Source organism: Phocoena sinus, chromosome 16, assembly GCF_008692025.1.
Source record: "Phocoena sinus isolate mPhoSin1 chromosome 16, mPhoSin1.pri, whole genome shotgun sequence".
NCBI lineage: Eukaryota > Metazoa > Chordata > Mammalia > Artiodactyla > Phocoenidae > Phocoena > Phocoena sinus.
In genome coordinates, this window is record NC_045778.1 from 20398666 (window position 1) to 20418695 (window position 20030).

General features: G+C 37.1%; 1 protein-coding gene across 1 annotated transcript in view; it reads right to left on the reverse strand.

The window, feature by feature from the left end:
• CTNNA3 (catenin alpha 3) overlaps nucleotides 1-17887 on the reverse strand; it is a 1597197-nt gene extending 1579310 nt beyond the window's left edge. The window contains exon 1 of the mRNA XM_032609210.1: nucleotides 17842-17887. The gene's annotated coding sequence lies outside the window, so the exon portion shown is untranslated. The remainder of the gene's footprint in view (nucleotides 1-17841) is intronic.
• Between the last annotated feature and the right edge of the window lie 2143 nt (nucleotides 17888-20030).

Genomic DNA, 20030 nt, shown 5'->3' on the forward strand with positions numbered 1-20030 from the left:
AAGACACTTATTAATAAAGAAAAATACTTTCTAAAGGAAAGCACTAATGAAAATCATAGTGTACATGAGATTAGTATTCAAGCACCTCCTCCTGCTATCAGTTGTAGCCCTCAGAGGACCAGGGTGCCAAGTCCACCTACAGAGAAACAAGATATTCCCCAACTGTTCTCTTAGGTCATGCTTCTGGGCTTAGGTCCTCTGACAAATTAATCTACGCTAGTATGTTCATGACTGAAATAATAACCAGCCAAGGTGACTTTGCATTTGATCAGGAGTCTTAAGTGAAAAAGAATGGCTGAGTTGGTGAGACATATCTTACAGCAAGCAAATGCTTTGACTTCCATGAACTCATAGCACTGAGACAGCCAGAGCCCATATTTTGCCTATTGTTAATGACAACTCAGATGAGGAATCAGGTAGGAATTTGGAAGACAGGTGCTACATCTCTACAGGTGCTACGTCTCTATTTGTCTGGGGAATTGTTTGAGGGTTTTGATTTGGAGAAGAAAGTTCGAGGCAATTTACTTTCCTGTACAGAAAAAAAAACTAATATAAATTGGCATCGTTATTATAAAATGACAAATCTGAGAAGGCATTGATATTTGAGCAAGACAAAATAAGAAAAACATTGCAAGCCATTCTTTAAGACATGAACATTAATCTTAAAAGTCGATGCAGTGAGATTTTTGCATAAGAATACATATATATATCAAACGACCATATGTGGAATTTCACAACATATCCAAAGTAACACATCCGCTGTGAAGACTATTACCCAAATCACTAAGCCCACAGATTTGTATTAACTTGTTCACAGTCAATAATCACCCAGCAAGTATTTACTGAAGGTTCACGGAGATAAACAGTAAGAAACACATCTATCCTATATATAACTTAGCCTATTAAAAATAAACTTAGAGTCTACAGGAATGTGTGTTACTATCAATGCACAAATCTTTCCATTTAACTGTTACCTATTTTCTTTCAAAGTTTCCTACACTTGCAGGCTAAGAGAACATAAGAATCTGCCCCTAGAAAATATCTTGATATTCCCTACAATACTCATTGAAACTAAAACAAAAAAGAATTAGAATGTATTACTTTTACTTTAGTTTCTCTATTTATTATTTTAGATATAAGGGCAGATAATTGTTTTGTTTTTAGTTGACTGGTTGATTCTATGAATGGACTATGGATGGATAGATGAATGAGTGAAAGAATGAATGAATGAATGAGGACACATTTTCATGGTGTCTCTTTAATCCAGAATCAGTCCTTTTAAGACTCCTCTCACTCTCAGTGATTCTAGGAAAGAAGATTGTTCTTTTTCCTATACCTATGCCTCCAACCTCAAAGGGAAATCAGAATCTCAGGGTAGGGCCCATGTTCCCTCCCAACTTCTTCCCCTGAGAATCTACCCCCATTCTTCTCTGACCCTTTCTCAACTCCCACTGGTCTAGTTCCATAAAATCAGCATATCTTTGCTCTTCAACCTCTCCCACTCACTGGACCCTTCCCCCTGGATCCATAAATGTGTTACTGTGTATAACCAAAGATAATAATGATGTCTTTGTGTACATGTAACTAAAAAGATCAGTGCTTCACCAAGGCCTTTCCACACCATATATCTGATACATGTGCTGAGAGAGATGCACAAACAGAGCCACCCTATAACAAAAAATCTTCCTTATTGGCTCTTATCTTAATGTAATCTAATTCTTAGATTAGTAATAACAATTTTTTTAAATAGAGGCAAATACTATAGAACCTAGAAGTCTTACTGCTCTCCAAATATTGGGCTGGCCAAAAGGTCTGTTCGGTTTTTTCCATAAGATGGCTCTAGTAGCACTTAGTTGTCTTTAACTTCATTCAAAACAATTTTGTTAGATTGTATGTGACAGCTGTCGTATCAGCGTGCATTTTAAAAAGGACATCAAAATTGGTGTATTTTTGTGTAGCCATTTTAATATTGAAGATGGAAGAAAAAAGGCAACATTTTCAGCATGTTATGCTTTATTATTTCAAGAAAAGTAAAAAAACAACCGAAATGCAAAAAAAAAGATTTGTGCGGTGTATGGAGAAGGTGCTGTGAGTGATCAAACATGTCAAAAGTGGTTTGTGAGGTTTCGTGCTGCAGATTTCTTGCTGTACGATGCTCCATGGCCGGGCAGACCAGTTGAAGTTGACAGCGATAAAATAGAGACATTAACTGAGAACAATCAATGTTATACCACGTGGGAGACAGCCGACATACTCAAAATATCCAAATCAAGCGCTGAAAATCATTTGCACCAGCTTGGTTATGTTCATTGCTTTGATGTTTGGGTTCCACATAAGTTAAGCGAAAAAAACCTTCTTGACCATTTTTCCTCATGCAATTCTCTACTTAAACGTAATGAAAATGTTCCATTTTTGAAACAAACTGTGACCAGTAATGAAAAACTGGATACTGTACAATAGTGTGGAATGGAAGAGATCGTGGGGCAAGCGAAATGAACCACCACCAACCACACCAAAGGCCGGTCTTCATCCAAAGAAGGTGATGTTGTGTATATGGTGGGATTGGAAGGTAGTCTTCTATTATGAGCTCCTTCTGGAAAACCAAACAATTAATTCCAACAAGCACTGCTCCCAAGTAGACCAATAGAAAACAGCACATGACGAAAAGCGTCCAGAATTAGTCAACAGAAAGCTCATAATCTTCCATCAGGATAACACAAGACTGCATGCTTCTTTGACGACAAGGCAAAAACTGTTACAGCTTGGCTGGGAAGTTCTGATTCATCTGCCGTATTCACCAGACATTGCACCTTCAGATTTCCATTTATTTCGGTCTTTACAAAATTCTCTTAATGGAAAAAAATTTCAATTCCCTGGAAGACTATAAAAGGCACCTGGAACAGTTCTTTGCTCAAAAAGATTAAAAGTTTTGGGAAGACGGAATTATGAAGTTGCCTAAAAAATGGCAGAAGGTAGTAGAACAAAAGGGTGAATACGTTGTTCAATAAAGTTCTTGGTGAAAATGAAAAACGTGTTTTTATTTTTACTTAAAAACCAAAGGCACTTTTTGGCCAACCCAATATATGCCACATGGCTACACTCCATGATTCTCTTACTGCAAAAATGGATATGTGAAGTATTCTTGAGAATAACAGGAATCTGCCAAAGACTGTTCCCAGTGACTTACCATAGAAATTTGTACATAGTAAAAATAGTGAATTTCAAATATGCTTATAATCAAATATACTCATAATATTTATAATTCTTTCATGTGTTTTCAGCAAAGTTTGATATTAAAAACAAAGATAATTATGCTGAAAGTTTCAAAGGAAATAATTATGACAAATCTAATAATTTAAGGCATTTAAATACAACTATATACTCCAAAATTGACTATACTATTAAAAACACTAATACATACTAATCACTTTGTGTATAGTATCGAAACATTTTCTAGTCAACTCAGGAAATTGATTTGGAGATCAAGGTAACAATAGGCACAAAACTGTAGAATTTTGCAAATGAAGTCAAAGCAAGGTCAAAGTTCGACAAATTGTTAGACCTCTTGTAGCAATAACACAATGTGAATCCAAAACAAAAATTCTACTAGGGTGTGGATATATACCCCAAGGCGTTTGCATTTTATAATCCACAAAATTTTAAGAGTTAGAAAGTACCTCCCAAACAATTCAAGCACACCTCCTACAGCGTCCTTCATTTCAACAATGTACTGGGCTTGGATGAATAGAAATGAGATGCTCACTATACCATTAGATGCCAGTGATTACTTTTATAAAGTTCTTCCTTATGCTGAGTTGAAATCTGCCACTTTTCAACTTCTATCCAATAGAGACAGTTTCATAAAGTAGGAAAGGTACAGGTTTGGAGACAGGCAGACTAGATTAAAATCCCAGTTTTCAGAATCAAAGGGAGGAAAACGAATCTCTTGACAGCAGTAATAGAGGTCTCTAGGGATAGTCCTTAAGGCAGAACAAAGTACCCATGTGGATCCTTCCCGTCTCCCCAAGTTGTCTTTGTCCATAATGCCTGAATTTTCTTTACTCTACTTTATTCCTTGCTTTAAATCGAGCTTATAGCAATTTTAAATTCATTTAGTTAACAAGCATTTCATTTTTAAATGCAGTTAACTCTGAGAGGTCATGGGGGACACACATTCAATCATGCTTTGGAAGAGTACATGAGACCAAGGTGATGTGTCCTCCCAGAGCCCATATGTACCCTTTCTGACACACTCAGGATATCCAGTACCCCCAACTCTCTGCTCAATCAGCCCAAGCCTACTTCCAGTACCTATGCCAGCCTCTTCCTGCAATCCATCCTTCCAAGAGTGAATTACAACATGCCCATTCCTTATACCTGAGAGGTAGCCAAGAGGCAGCTGTTTGCTGATGAGTATGTATGGAGCTTGGACATGCAAGCTGAGCTGTCCACTTGCATGTACCCAAGGCCTCTCAAGTGCAAGACAGAGCCACAAGTAGAAAGAAAAGGAAGCTGACCATCAAGGTCAGGGGTGAGCTCCCCATCCACCACCTCATTCTAACAAGAAATTTCAAAGAGTACAAGAATTCTAAATACAGATCTATCCTTCCAGGTCATTTTGAAGGTATATTTCTCAAGGTAGAAAGATAGGAGGATAGAACCTACTTTAGTAGCTTGTTAGCTTGACTTGTAGCTTTTACATATGTAAGTATGGTATGCAGGCCTCCATTTTATACTTTCAATCTGCTCACTACAAATGCTAAGGATCAGCCTGCCCAAACTTTCTAGAACTCCATATCACCAAGTTCTTTCTTTTTGGTCAGATTTGCTCTTTCATTGTTTCCTCAATCTTCTAAGACATGCAGTTGACACAGAGGTAGGGTAAAAAGTCATCAGTTCTTCCACTTTTAGGAGAAGACTTCCAAGCTTCTATAACAAAATTACTTCTCTTTTCCTCTCTTTTTTCCCCTCATTCAAATGCTCTCTGTTATTATTTTTTCCTTAAGTTTATAGGTTTCCATGCAAGAGTATATGTATATTTCTTTACTGTTTTTATTAAAATTATTTTTGTGATCATTCAACATTACATTCATGAGAAAATAAATAAGTATATAAACAATTTAAATACTCAAAAAAACAACAAAATGCATATTGATGACCTGGGTGGTGGCGGCAGAAGTATACAGAAGTGGTCAGATTGTAGCTATATTGTGAGCCAATAGGAATTCCTGACATATTGAACACAGGATAAAAAGAACACAAGATATCTTTAAGTTTTTTGTCTGAAGCAACCGGAAGGATGGAGTTGCCAGTAACTGAGGTAGAGATTGCTGCAGAGAAGGAACAGGAAGATGAAGAGCCCAGTTTGGGACATGATAAATTTGAGATGCATGTTAGACATCCAAGTGAAGATGTTAAGTAGGCAGTTGGATATATGAGAGAAGAGTTTGGGAGAGAAGTCTGGGATGAAAATACAAATTTCAGAGTTGTCAACATAAAGGTGGGTGGAATGAGACAACCAAGGAGGAAGCAGACAGGAAGAGACAGGTCAGAGTCAAAGGACTATTGTGAGTGAGCGGAAATATAGGCAGTGGTACTCAGAGGTTTATAGAATTAAGATTAGCCTTTGGGCTTCCCTGGTGGCGCAGTGGTTGAGAGTCCGCCTGCCGATGCAGGGGACACGGGTTCATGCCCCAGTCCAGGAGGATCCCACATGCCGCAGGGCGGCTAGGCCTGTGAGCCATGGCCGCTGAGCCTGTGCGTCCAGAGCCTGTGCTCCGCAACAGGAGAGGCCACAACAGTGAGAGGCCCACGTACCGAAAAAAAAAAAAAAAAAAAAAAAAAGATTAGCCTTTGAGGGACTTCCCTGGTGGTCCAGTGGCTAAGACTCTGCACTCCCAATGCAGCAACCCCTGGTCAGGGAACTAGATCCTACATGCCACAGTAAGAGTTCTCATGACACAATAAGAGTTCACATGCCACAACTAAAGATCCCATGTGCCGCAACTAAAGATCCCGTGTGCCGCAACTAAGACCCAGCATAGCCTAATTAATTAATTAATTTAAAATTTGCCTTTGATTGAACTAGTAAAATATGGCTCTTCTGGCAGACCAATTAGAAAAAGGGTAAACATAGCCCAGTAGGTATTAGCAGGAAGGCCCCCAGTTTGTCCAGCAGAGGGAGGGCTAGATTTCAGCTCCACTCAGCCCCTCAGCAGGGCAATATGCCAGTGTGAGACAAACTGCTGCTCCCCTACACCCATTGTCTGCTTTATAAAGATTCCTAAATTCTCCTACATTTCATCACCATTGGATCTCAGTAATTAAGAGCACTGGCTTTGAAGTTGGACTGCCTGGGTGAGAATCTAGGCTCTGTTCCTTGCTCACTGGTGACTTTAGACAAGCTAGTAAACCTCCCTAAACATCAATTTTATCATCTGTAAAATGAGAATAATAAGAGTACCCTCTTCAAAAGGATCTTGAAGATTAACATTTTAAATCCATATAAAAGTCATAACTTGACCCATGCTTCAGACACCTACTAAGGTCTGAACAAATATTAGTTGATATTATTACCCCCTTTTCAACAGGAAAGCAGAACCTACTTGTCTACATTTAGGTTAAAAATATTGCTTTCATCTATAGAACTTGTAATTATTATTCAAGAATGCAAGAATGCTTTCACTCTTAGTTCCCATAACTAAAGGGCTTAAAACAAAGCTTCCCTCTGGTGACTCATTTCATTGGATCTCTTGACTTTAAAATCTAAGGCATATTTCCTACATGTGCATTAATTAGAAATGCAACATGCCTAAATACTCTTTAAAAACAAATTCCTAATGCATAACGGCCTCATAAAGGATCTTGAGCCCTTTGAAAGCAATTCCAGAGTGATACATAAAAGGTATGCACTAAAGTTAGGGCTACAATTGTTAAATGCACTACATGTCCAGATCCCCAAGACTCTGAACTTTTTATTTCCTTAACTTCCAAGAATTCTGGGTTTCAACACGATAAAAAAAGTTACACTTCACAATAAAAAGTAAATATCTTTAGCATGTGAAATTCAAACTTTCAAAAACTTCTTGGAAGCATCTGAAGTTCTTTTTAACAACTTGTGGATAGTCATCTTACTGGTGTTTTTTGAAAAATAATCAAATTGAGCTCCCCCCCCAAAATTATGAGTTTTATAGATTCTTTATGAGAAGACTCAAATTAAATTAAAACGTTTGCTTCCTCTGTTCATAGTAACCAAAATAAAACTTGTTTCCCCACACACAACCTAAATGACAGCTGCAAAAAAACGTCAGAAAACAAACAAAAAATCCAAAAGACTGACTTAACTAATATGAAATAAAACAAAGGAAAACATCAGATTCTACTTATATTTAGGTCTTATATCCTTCTTGTAGTGAATGGCTGGTCAAGTCTAACGGCCCTCCAAAATAAAGCAAAAGGTTGTAATTCAATTTCTGATTTAACTGAAAAGTAACATTGTATATAAGAATTTTATAAGATGACCTTATTACCCCTCTTCTGATAACACACCTTTTATGTTATTTTATGAAATGCCAGTTCACACTAAAAGCTCACCCTGCCTTTCACAATGGCACACATTTTCAAAATTGCAGGTATGAAGAAAGGACAAAAATGCCCCATGGTTATTCTGTGTAGCAATGCCTTTCAATTTAAGGACATTTTGTACCATATAAAATTATACCAGAACTGAGATCCTATCTCATATAAGCCCAGCATAAATGTTACCTACCTGTTATTTAAAAAGCCAAAGAACTAAATTAGTCCAATTGAACTCTAAGAAGAAGATAATCTAGTGTGTGAAAGCTCAGAGAAGCTTTCATTGAATCACCCACAACAAGAATAACCTTCAGCTATAAGCATCAAGTTTAAGCAACCAGGGCAGAAGTAACATGCCCTTCATATACACCTTGAAAGTGACAGTAGCTTTTGTTGCTGCAAGTTCAGTGGGTCTATGGGTCAGTTCCACTCCATAATATTATAAGACAGCTCAAATATATGTGAATTCTCCTAAGGTCTGGTATTTTTAAAAAGCAGAGAACAAAACAGAAAATAGTGAAAGAAGTAGAATTCTTGTCAACCTCAATGTGAAGCAAAAAAATTCCCATTTCTTCTTTGTTCTCTGATTACTTAGAAATAAATAAGAGCCTGCTTATCATAATAGCGAAAATAAAACCAAAGTCTCTGAAAACACTACATTCATTTTTCTACAAATCTATTAATATACTGGGGGAAACCGATAGTATATAACTGTTTTGAGAACTTCAGCTGCTTCTCTGACTCCTGGTTTTCCATTCTTCCATATTCTCTGAAGAGAGGTTTTAAATCTGCCAGAATCTTCAATCTAACCATCCAAGTTCACTATTTTACCACTAGTTTCTAAAATTTTCTCCAGGAACTCTAGCTATATACCTATTAACCCTATTTAACCATTTCTCATCCCACATGCTAAGTATTCTTTCTATAGTAAACAAAAGACTTTCTCCTCTGGCTTCAAAATACCACTTTCTACCCTTCTGCCATTCTTTCCCAGTATCTTTTACTAGCTCCTCCTTATCTACTAACGCCTGTTAACTAGGGGTCTAAACCCCAGGATCCATCCCTTACATGCTAGTCTCTGCTCCACACTATATAGTTCTTTCAGAACAATCTCATCCTAGAATTTCAGTTCAACTTACAGCCTCTAATTCAACAGTCCAGACCTCTCACCTGAGCTTCAGAGCCCCCAGATCCACTTCCCACTGGGCCATCTCACAGGCACCTCAAAACTGAACTCCATGATCTCTTCCTCAAAACCTGTTACCGCCATCTTCAGTTCTGATCTAGATTAATGACATCACCACACAGTGGGCACCCACACCCAACCCATAACTTGAATGTCATCCCAGAATATTTTCTTTCATTCTGCCTCTCTCTTCGTATCAGATTAGTGGAAAAGTCACACAGCTTCTACTTCCTTAACTCTTCTTATATTGGCCATTTCCTCTCCATTCACATTGGTACCTCCTCAGTTCAACCCTGGTTAGACTTACTTAAACTTTGCAATGATACCCTAACTGGTCTCCCTTCTAGTTTTTCACAACCTCCAATTCACCCTCCAAATTATTCCCAGAGTGATGTCTCTAATATAAAATAAGATAATGTTACACCAACTCCCTGCTTAAAACCCTCAATGATTCTTCATCTGGACACAATAAAGTTCAGGCTCCACTGAATGACTCGAGGCAATTTGCCCTCTCTCTCCAGCTTCTTCTTTGTCTTTGACACACCTCCTCCCTGTACTCAATTCATGCTAAAGAATTTGAAGTTCTCTAAATGGACCATACTCTTTCATTCCCCTAAACTTTTATTCACTCTGTTCCCTCTGCCTGGAGTACTCCTCCCCAATAGCCACTCAACAAATACTTCCTCATCTTTTCAACCTCAACTCAAGCAACCCTCTTTACATCTTAATAAACACACATACACACACACACAAGCACATACACACTCATGATTGAAGTAAGCAATGCTTTACTCTGTACACTATACAGAACTCTAAGAGAATCACCATCATCATCCTACCACCTCCTAGGATTTATTATAATATATGGTAGAATAAATGCATGTTTATGTCACTTCCTTCCATCAAAACTAATGGAATACAGAAAAACTCAAAATCAAAATTTCCTCCATCTTCAAGGAAACTTGGCATTACCCCAAATTACGAATAAAGAAATAAAATGAAATCTTGACTAAATTTTTTAAAAAGGAAAGTGAAAATCTATACACACCTCAACAGGAAGTAATTTTCTCTAAAAGTGCCACGACCCTGAAATTCCTGTCCAAGCGTCCTTTGATTAGAGAATTAAGATGCAGGGCATGGATAGGTACAGTAATCAAAGGGGATATCCCTATTTGAAAGACCCAGTTTGAGACTGTAGAATCACAAAAGTGAGAAGTCAGGATTAGCACGATGACATGCCATTTCTGTCTGTGACTAAGCCCACGTAGCCAGGGGAACTGCTAGAGGTCAAGTAGAGTCAAGGAAAGAAGGGATGTTAAATCATCAGCTCACAGTGCTAATAGTCTGTGGCTTAAAGGACTTTACCATGAAGCACACTGAATTTTGGAGCACCAAACAATGAAAGGAAAATGTTCCTAGGAGCAAAAAAATAACAACTTTGGTAAGAAAGTAAAAATTGCCAACAACCTCAACTCACTCCCGCCCAAGCCTGATCCTCCCTACACTGTTCAGTAAATGTCTGGTGGTACACAACTATCAGTAATGGGAACACTATATAAAAAGTGCCAAAAAAAAAGAGAGAGAGGGGGAGAGAAAGAGAAGAAAGGAGAGGAACCAAAAAGTGTATGTGAATAAGGATTAATGAAGGAAACAGAGGAGTTATACTACCTTTACATAAGAAAGCTGTGACTGCAAAAAGGCTTGCATTCTTGCTTATACTTTCTTTTTTTTTTAAATACTTCTTTATTGGAGTATAATTGCTTCATAATACTGTGTTAGTTTCTGTTGTACAACAAAGTGAATCAGCCATATGCATACATATATCCCCATATCCCCTCCCTCCCACCCTCCCTATCCCACCCCTCTAGGTCATCGCAAAGCACCAAGCTGATCTCCCTGCTGCTGCTTCCCACTAGCTATCTATTTTACATTTGGTAGTATATATGTAGATGCTACTCTCACTTCACCCCATCTTCCCCCTCCCCCCACCATGTCCTCAAGTCCATTCTCTATGTCTGCGTATTTATTCCTGCCCTGCAACTAGGTTCATCAGTACCTTTTTTTTTTTTTTAGATTCCATATATATGCGTTAGCATACGGTGTTTGTTTTTCTCTTTCTGACTTACTTCACTCTGTATGACAGACTCTAGGTCCATCAACCTCACTACAAATAACTCAATTTCGTTTCTTTTTATGGCTGAGTAAAACAACAAGAATAACAACCAGAAAAAAAAAAAAAAAAACCTGAAGGATAAACCGAAAACAAATTAAAATTGTTGTCCTCAGGACGAGGGAAAGAACAGAGCAGAGGAGACAGAGATGAATGCTAGACTTCTCTGAATATACCTAGTTTTAGAGTTTTGACGTTGGAGCCACGTAAATGTTTTACGTAAGTAAAAAGCAATTAACTCATAAATCAATCCTGAAAAATCAGAAGTAAACAAAAAAAATAAACCTTAACTATATTTCACATTAGTTTCATAAACACTCAGAAATAATTTCAAGGAACTTCAAAACACAATATTTTTTAAATAAGCTTTAAGGATATATTGTACAACACAGGGAATAAAAGCAATATTTTATAACTATAAATGGAGTATAACCTTTAAAAACTGTGAATTACAAAAATTATGAACCACCTGAAACATATAATATTGTACACAACTATACTTCAATAAAAAATAAAGTTTTTTAAAGTTTTTTTTTAAGTTAAAAAACAAACAAACAGTATTTTTACTCTAATCCTAGAGGGATATCCTCCAGGACAAAAAGAATGTCAAAGTAATTTTAAACTACACTTAGTATTCTTATTATATATGTGTGATATATATATTCTTATTATATATGTATACATACATGTGTATAAACACATTAGGCTAAAGCAAATAAATAATTATATTCATGCTATTAGGAAATAAGATTTCCAGCATAAGAGAAAAGGAGATACAGATGGCCAACAGGCACATGAAAGATGCTCAACATCACTAATCACCAGAGAAATGCAAATTAAGACTACAGTGAGATATCACCCAACACCTGTCAGAATGGCTACCATCAAAAAGAACATAAATAACAAATGCTGGCGAGGATGTAGAGAAAGGGAACCTTTGTACACTGTTAATGGGAATGTAAACTGGTACAGCCACTGTGGGAAACAGTATGGAGTTTCCTCAAAACACTAAAAATAAAACTACCGTATGATCCAGCAATTCCACTCCTGGGTATATATCCAAAGAAAAAGAAAACACTAATCCGAAAGGATACATGTACCCCAAAGTTCATAGCAGATTTACAATTGCAAGGTATGGAAGCAACCTAGGTGTCCATCAACAGATGAATGGATAAAGAAGATGTGGTATATAAATACAATGGAATACTACTCAGCCATAAAAAAAGAATGAAATTTTGCCATTTGCAACAACATGGATGGACTTAGAGGGCACTATGCTTAGTGAAATAAGTCAGACAGAGAAGGACAAATATTGTATGTTATCATTTACATGTGGAATCAAAAAATTTAAAACAAATTAGTGACTATAACAAAAAAGAAAGAGACCCACAGATACAGAGAACAAACTAGTGGTTACCAGTAGGAACAAGGGAAGGGCAAGATAGGGATGGGAAATTAAGAGCTACAAACTACTAGGTATAAAATAAATGGGCTACAAGATATATTGTACAGCACAGGGAATATAGCCAATATTTCATAATAACTAAAAATGGAGTATAATCTATAAAAAATCTGAAGGACTTCCCTGGTGGTCCAGTGGCTAACACTCCATGCTCCCAATACAGGGGGCCTGGGTTTGATTCCTAGTCAGGGAACTAGATCCCTCGTGCCACAACTAAGAGTTTGCACGCCGCAACTAAAGATCCTGCATGTTGCAACTAAAGACCCTGTATGCCACAATGAAGATCCTGTGTGCGGCAACAAAGACTTGGCACAGCCAAATAAATAAATAAATATTTAAAAAAATTTTTTGAATCACTATGTTGTACACCTGAAACTAATATAATACTGTAAGTCAACTATACTTTGATATAAATAAATAAGAAAAAATATACAAATATAAAATCAAATTTTTTAAATTAAGCCCTATAATCTTATTTTGAGTTGGAAATATCAGTATGATCTGATTATATATTTTTCCCTTCCTAAAAAACAATCTATTTCCTAGCTATGTTCACAAAAAAAATTTTAAAATTGGGCAACAATGGCAACCTGGTGCACAGATTATGTTCCCTAAATACTATTTTCCACTAAAAAGACAGGCTCCTCGGTGGAAAGGCTGACTGAAGATCTAGTGCAGGAAATGTACAAAATGAGCCTAGAAGATCTTCTTGTGCTAGAAATCAAGGCTCACTTGGGTTTTGTCAAAATGCTTAGTAAACAATTTAAAGGGGTTCTCAATGGCCAAAAATGGGAAAATTTGAGCATCAAAAGAATAAAAAATTACAGTATTCTGAAATATGTCTCACATATAAAAATTCAAAAAAAAAAAAAACTCATTGGTCACCTTCCAAAGTTGCTAGAACACCATCCTCTTTTTCTGAAAATTGATAAACAATGGGAAATAATCAAGTATTTTCCTGATTTTCTGGTATGAACTATACTTTTGACTAATGAAATAGTAAGGGAAGAGTTCTTTATAGCATGATCCCAACTGATAAAACTAATAAGGAATTATAGAATGATAAAGTCACCATTTACAACCCCTTAAAAAATAATAGGTTATACAATAATTACCAATATGAAGGCTAAAATCATTAACTGACTGATTAATAGGGAACTATGAGAATCAGGCTTACAGAGCATGCATGCAGTGATCAATTTTAACATTACCAAAAGTGAGATAACCCAGACTCGTGTATTAGACATAATATTAAATGGACAATTGATTTTCAATAAAGGTGTCAAGGTAACTCAATGGAAAAAAGGTAGTCTTTTCAACAAATGGTGCTGAAATCATCGAACAGCCACTCTTAAAACAGGAACCTTGACCCTTTCCTCACACCATATACAAACATTTACTTGAAATGGATCATAGAGCTAAAGATAAGATCTAAAGCTATTAAATTTCTCAGTGAAAACGTAGGAGAAAAGTTTTGTTACCTTGGGTTAGGCAAAGGTTTCTCAGATACATCCAAAGCATGATCATAAAAGAAAAAAAAAATCAATAAACAGCTTCAACAAAATTTAACATTGCTGCTCTCTGAAAGACAATGTTAAGAAAATGAAATGCCAGGGACTTCCCTGGTGGTCCAGTGGTTAAGAATCAACCTTCCAATGCAGGGGATGCGGGTCTGATCCCTGGTTGGGGAACTAAGATCCCTCACGCCGCAGGTCAACTGAGCCCGCGTGCCACAACTACAGAGGAGCCCATGCGCTGCATGGAAGAGCCCGCACTCTGCAACGAAAGGTCCCACATGCCACAACGAAGATCCCTCAACTAAGACCCCATGCAGCCAAATAAATATTTAAAAAAAAAAGAAAAGAGGGCTTCCCTGGTGGCGCAGTGGTTGAGAGTCCATCTGCCGATGCGGGGGACACGGGTTCGTGCCCCGGTCTGGGAGGATCCCACGTGCCACGGAGCGGCTGGGCCCGTGAGCCATGGCCGCTGAGCCTGCGCATCCGGAGCCTGTGCTCCGCAACGGGAGAGGCCACAACAGTGAGAGGCCCGCGTACCGCAAAAAAAAAAAAAAAAAAAAAAGAAAAGAAAATGAAATGTCAAAGACACTTCACCAAGAAGATGACATATAAGCACATGAAAAATGCACATCCTAAGTCACTAGAGAAACACAAATTAAGGTCATGATATATACTGCTACACACCTACTGTAATGGCTAAAATTAAAAAGACTGCCAATACTAGAGCTAGTAAAGACGAGAAGCAAATGGATATCTCACACATTTGCTAGTGAAAATGAAAACTGGTACAGCCACTTTATAAAACAGCTCGGAAATTTCTTATAAAGTTAAACATGCACCCACCCTATGACCTAGCAATTCCACTCCTTAGACATTTACCCAAGAGAAATGAAAGTATATGTCCACCTAGAGACCTATACGCAAATGTTTATGGGGGCCTTATTCACAAGAGTCAGAAACTGAAAACAACTCAAATTTCCATCAACAGGTAAATAAACAATTTACGATACCATCATACTGTCACATGTTATGCAAGAAAAAAATGAATAGATACAGGCATCAACATGAATATCTCACAAAAGCATTATGCTGATAGAGTCAGACAAAATTACACACTGCATGATGCCACTTATATGACATTCTTGAAAGGGCAAAAATATAGGGACAGGAAACAGATCAGTAGTTGTCAGTGACTGAGGGTTAAGGGAGAAGATAACTGCAGATGGCACGAGGAAACTTTGGATTGACTCAAATAGAAATGCTCTAGGGCTTCCCTGGTGGCGCAGTGGTTGGGAGTCCGCCTGCCGATGCAGGAGACGCGGGTTCGTTCCCCGGTCTGGGAGGATCCCACATGCCGCGGAGCGGCTGGGCCCGTGAGCCATGGCCGCTGAGCCTGCGCGTCCGGAGCCTGTGCTCCGCAACGGGAGGGGCCGCAGCAGTGAGAGGCCCCCAAACCCCAAAAAAAAAAAAAAAAAAAAAAAAAAAAAGAAATGTTCTATTTGTTTATGGTGGTGAATATATGATTGTGTATAACTGTCAGAACTCATCAAACTGTAAACTTATAAAGAGTGAATTTAATGCATATAAATTTTTCCTTAATAAATCTGACTTTTAAAAACTCTTTTCTGTTTATATCTTACCCCAGTGACACAAAAAATATTTCTCGATTACTTCATTTACTATATAATTACAGATTTCTACTGATATCCATTGGCTCTATAAGCTCTTTGAATGGATCTCTCACTAGAATCTCTGAACTAATGCTTTCGAAAGCTAATTTGTTTTTCTTAAGCGTCCTTGACCACTCTGGTACATCACTCAGTTTATTTGGTGCCTAAATCCTACTTAGCTTCTTAAGAATATCTGCTTCCCAGGTTTCAGATATGTGTGTCCAAGTTATCCACAATCTCATCCCATGCAGCTGATGTGTTATCTATCCGATTGATAATTTTTTCTGGCAAGAACTCTAAGTCAACCTGCATATGTGTTTACAAAACTACAAAAATAAAAGCTTTGAGTACTTGCTTTGTTTTTGTAGTGCTTTTTTTAAAAGATAATCATTTCTTATTGATTTTATTCTTAACAACGGAATATTTTAAAAATCGGAGCCAAATGACTGGCCCTGACTCATCATGTTAATTTAACATCATGTTAATTTAACATCTGAAAATATCACTGAAGATCCTTAGCAAAACTTTAACACTTTCGTCCCTTTTCAATACTGTTGGATGAAACCAGTGAGTTTATAACTTCGTTCACTTATACAAGCCAGGTTTAGCAGGGTGTGCAACACCGAGTCCAGCGTCTTCAACACAGTAGTTGGTTTTTGAGTATTTGAAGATCAAAGTACATTAAGAAGTCCTGCCTCTGAATTCCTTCCTCCTACCCAACAACTTTTTTCCAAGTTAGATTGATCCAGTTAATTGTGATCGAACAGAAGTTGAAATTCAAATTAAATTTATAACCAAATTGAGTGAAAGGAAGGAAAGTAGCAAATAACCTATTCAGAAAAATTTTTAAATACCAGGACTAGATTCATAGATTCATACAAAATTGCCAGATATATTCTAAACATGAGCTTGATCATGTCTGTTCTAATGTGTAGATATATGACCTTATTTAAATAACTTCTTGTTTCCAAAAAACTATGCCTCTTTAATCATTCTTCTGAATTTAGTAACAGACCAAATTTTATTCTGCTCCTAGAAAACCTAAAGCCACACTTATGCCTATATAAATCAGCATGTGGGTTAAAAGGGCAGCAGTTCTCCACTTTTTTTCCCACTAAAACACGAGTGACATTTAAAGTATATTTAATATTCACTGTCCAACATACTTCTCCCACTCTGGACTGCCACCCTTGGTAAGGGAGATAGCTAGTTTGCATGAAATTCCCCCACAAGATTTCTATATATAACCCTATATTTTCTCTCCCATCAATCCATCATACACCAGTGTCATAAAACCATAGTCAAGAACTGCTGCAGCTCAGCCTTATTCCTGGCTCTGTTTTATATCTCATACGTATTTTTCTTTCTACTTTCACTCCACTTTTATCCTTTTTTGAATTTCACATAGCCTTGTAAGTCACCTTAAATCCTTTCTAGAACAAGGTAAGGAATAAATAATCATTCCATATATCTGCAAAAGCAATCTCTTCTCATTTACCCTAGATAAAGCCTTAAAACGTTAACTACTTGCAGCCTCTTACCTATTCTCTACCATATTAAACATACAAGTATCAAAATCACAAGTTCCTATTTTTTGGTTTTATTAATTCTCTTTTTAAAAATATTAAAGCTGCATACAGAAAAATAGAGGAAAAGTATCCATGCACAATTTAAGTTTAGAGGCCCATAATAGAAATTAAATTGTTTGCACAAAGAACCTGCTTGCTGCATAACTTTTGTGTCTAAAGAATGTAAAGCTTCCAGTGTCTTGTATACAGTTACTCAAATAGTAATAGCTCAGCTACAGAGAAGGAATTTTTAAGTGCTTTGATATAAAACTACTATAGCTTGGGCATTGGCACACAAGAATTCGTTTCAGTGCTATTTTTAAAGCCACTAATAAATACTTCAAATACCAGAACTGAGCCTCTGCTCAACTGAGTCTGCCTCAATTGATGTGAAAGAAAAAGTATGTAAGAGAATCACATTTTTATTTAAAAATGAAATGCCTGCTAATCTACTTGGAAAAGTATATATAAAATTGGAACTTTCATAAAGTAATTTAGAGTTTAGTGTTGTTAAAAGGAAAATTAGTTATAAAAGTAATAAATGCACAACATAGTAGTTTCTATTCATCCCATTTTATAGAAATAATGTCCTTTAATTTCCCCCAAAGTTATCTAGCCAAGTAACACATAATCTATAATTAGGATTTGCCTTATAGCAAAGTTTGATTTTAAAAAGTTTGACACTTCACTCACCTACTGCAGGACAGAGTATTGCCCATATACAGATACTAAACCAACTGTCTAAGCAAGTTCTTGTGTTTAGAAATTCAGTGCCACTATTATGGCTCACAATTTGGCTTATGATGCATTTGTAAGCAAACAGCCTGACAAGCACCCTAGTGTATTTCAGGATGACTGACAGGACACAGTGGCTCAAACAGGAAAGGGGGATGGGTGCTCTTAAAGCAACATACCAGTGAAAGGCAACATTAAACAGTAGAATCAGATTGAAATTATATTTTTCAAGTTTTCAATGAAATAATAACATATTGTCCAATTCAAGCTTTTAAACATAACTTTCATGTCATTATGTGCCCCAAACACTGTAAATTCCAAACAGACTTTAAGAATTTAAAATATAGAAAGAAAAAGTTTAAAACAAACATGCTAAATGATACTTCCCTGTACCTATCAAACTTCTAAATTACTTAAGACTATTCCAATTATTTTTAACAGAAATTACGTCAGGGTAGCCAGAGAAAAGCAGTTCTTATCTCACCTCTAGATATTTGCCAATCACTCTTACAACAGTAATTTAACTAATAAAAGTAATTTAAATAGCTTGGATTATTCAAATATCTTATTGAAGATGGGGCAGGAGATCTATATATTTTGCCCCTGCTGTGTTTCTTCCCTGTGACCTACTTCCATTGTTTAAAAATAGATCATTGGGTTAGAAAATTTCAATTATGGGTATTTCCATATTAGTTTCGCTTGGAAAATATTTATTTAAGTGATACATTGGCTTCATTCTTCACATTTATAATTTTTCCTATATTATCTTACAATACTCTGCACTGTTCAATCCTTTTATACAACAATCAGCCCTATTTTTTTTTTAATATCTACATGGAATTCTGTTATTGATTTGCTGTAATTTTTTTTTTTTTTTGGCTGTGTTGGGTCTTCGCTTCTGTGCGAGGGCTTTCTCCAGTTGCGGCAAGCGGAGGCCACTCTTCATCGTGGTGTGAGGGCCTCTCACTATCGTGGCCTCTCTTGCTGCGGAGCACAGGCTCCAGATGCGCAGGCTCACGGGCCCAGTTGTGGCTCACGGGCCCAGTTGCTCCAGGGCATGTGGGATCCTCCCAGACCACGGGCTCGAACCCGTGTCCCCTGCATTAGCAGGCAGACTCTCAACCACTGCGTCACCAGGGAAGCCCCATCAGCCCTTTTTTAAAACAAAAAAAAGCCATTCATTTTTTCATAATATTCATATTTATTTATAATGCTTTTTATTTCTGTAAGGTTGGTAACTACATCCCATTTCTGATTCTAGTAATTCGATTCTTCTTCCTCTTCCCCCTCCTCTCCCCCCTCCCCCTTCCCGTTCTCCTCCCCTTCTTCTTCATCTTCTTCCTCTTCTTCTCCCTCTTTTTCTTCTTCTTCTTCTTCTCAATCTAGCTTGCTCAGATTTCATTGGTTTGCTCTATTGCTTTTCTATTGTCTATTTCATTTATTTCCACTTTAGCCTTTACTTCCTTACTTCTCCTTGCTTTGGATTTATTTTGCTCTTCTTTTTCTAGTTTCTTAGGGTGAAAAGTTATTGAGTTGAAAGCAAAACTATGGAGACAAGGATCAGTGGTTGCCAGAGATTAGGGGAGAGGGAGGGATGAATAGGTGGAGCACAGAAGATTTTTAGGGCAGTGAAACTCTCCTATATGATACTACAATGGTGAATACATGACAATTACGTATTTGTCAAAATTCGTATAATGTACAACACTGAGAGCAAACTCTAATGTAAACTATGGACTTCAGGGGATAAAGATGTATCAGTGTAGGTTCATCTGTTATAACAAATGGACCACTCTGGTGTGGGTTGTTGATAGTGAGGGATGCTGTGTGTATGTGGGAGCAGGGGCTATATGGGAAATCTCTGTACCTTCTGCTCATTTTGCTGTGAAATGAAAACTGCTCTAAAAAATAAGACTATTAAAAAAATCAAAAGTACTTTTTAAAACAAACCAATAAGCAAAAAACCTCACAACCTAAGGGCCAATGTCTCTACCCTAGGTCTGCAGTCTTGCCCTGCAAGATCCCTCTGTGATGACCCAGAATGTGATGGGTAACAGGACATTCAAACCTGCTACTGCCACTATCTCTAATACTTTCCCCCAGTGAATGCTGATCCAGTTATTGTTATTATATAATGTATGCTACCA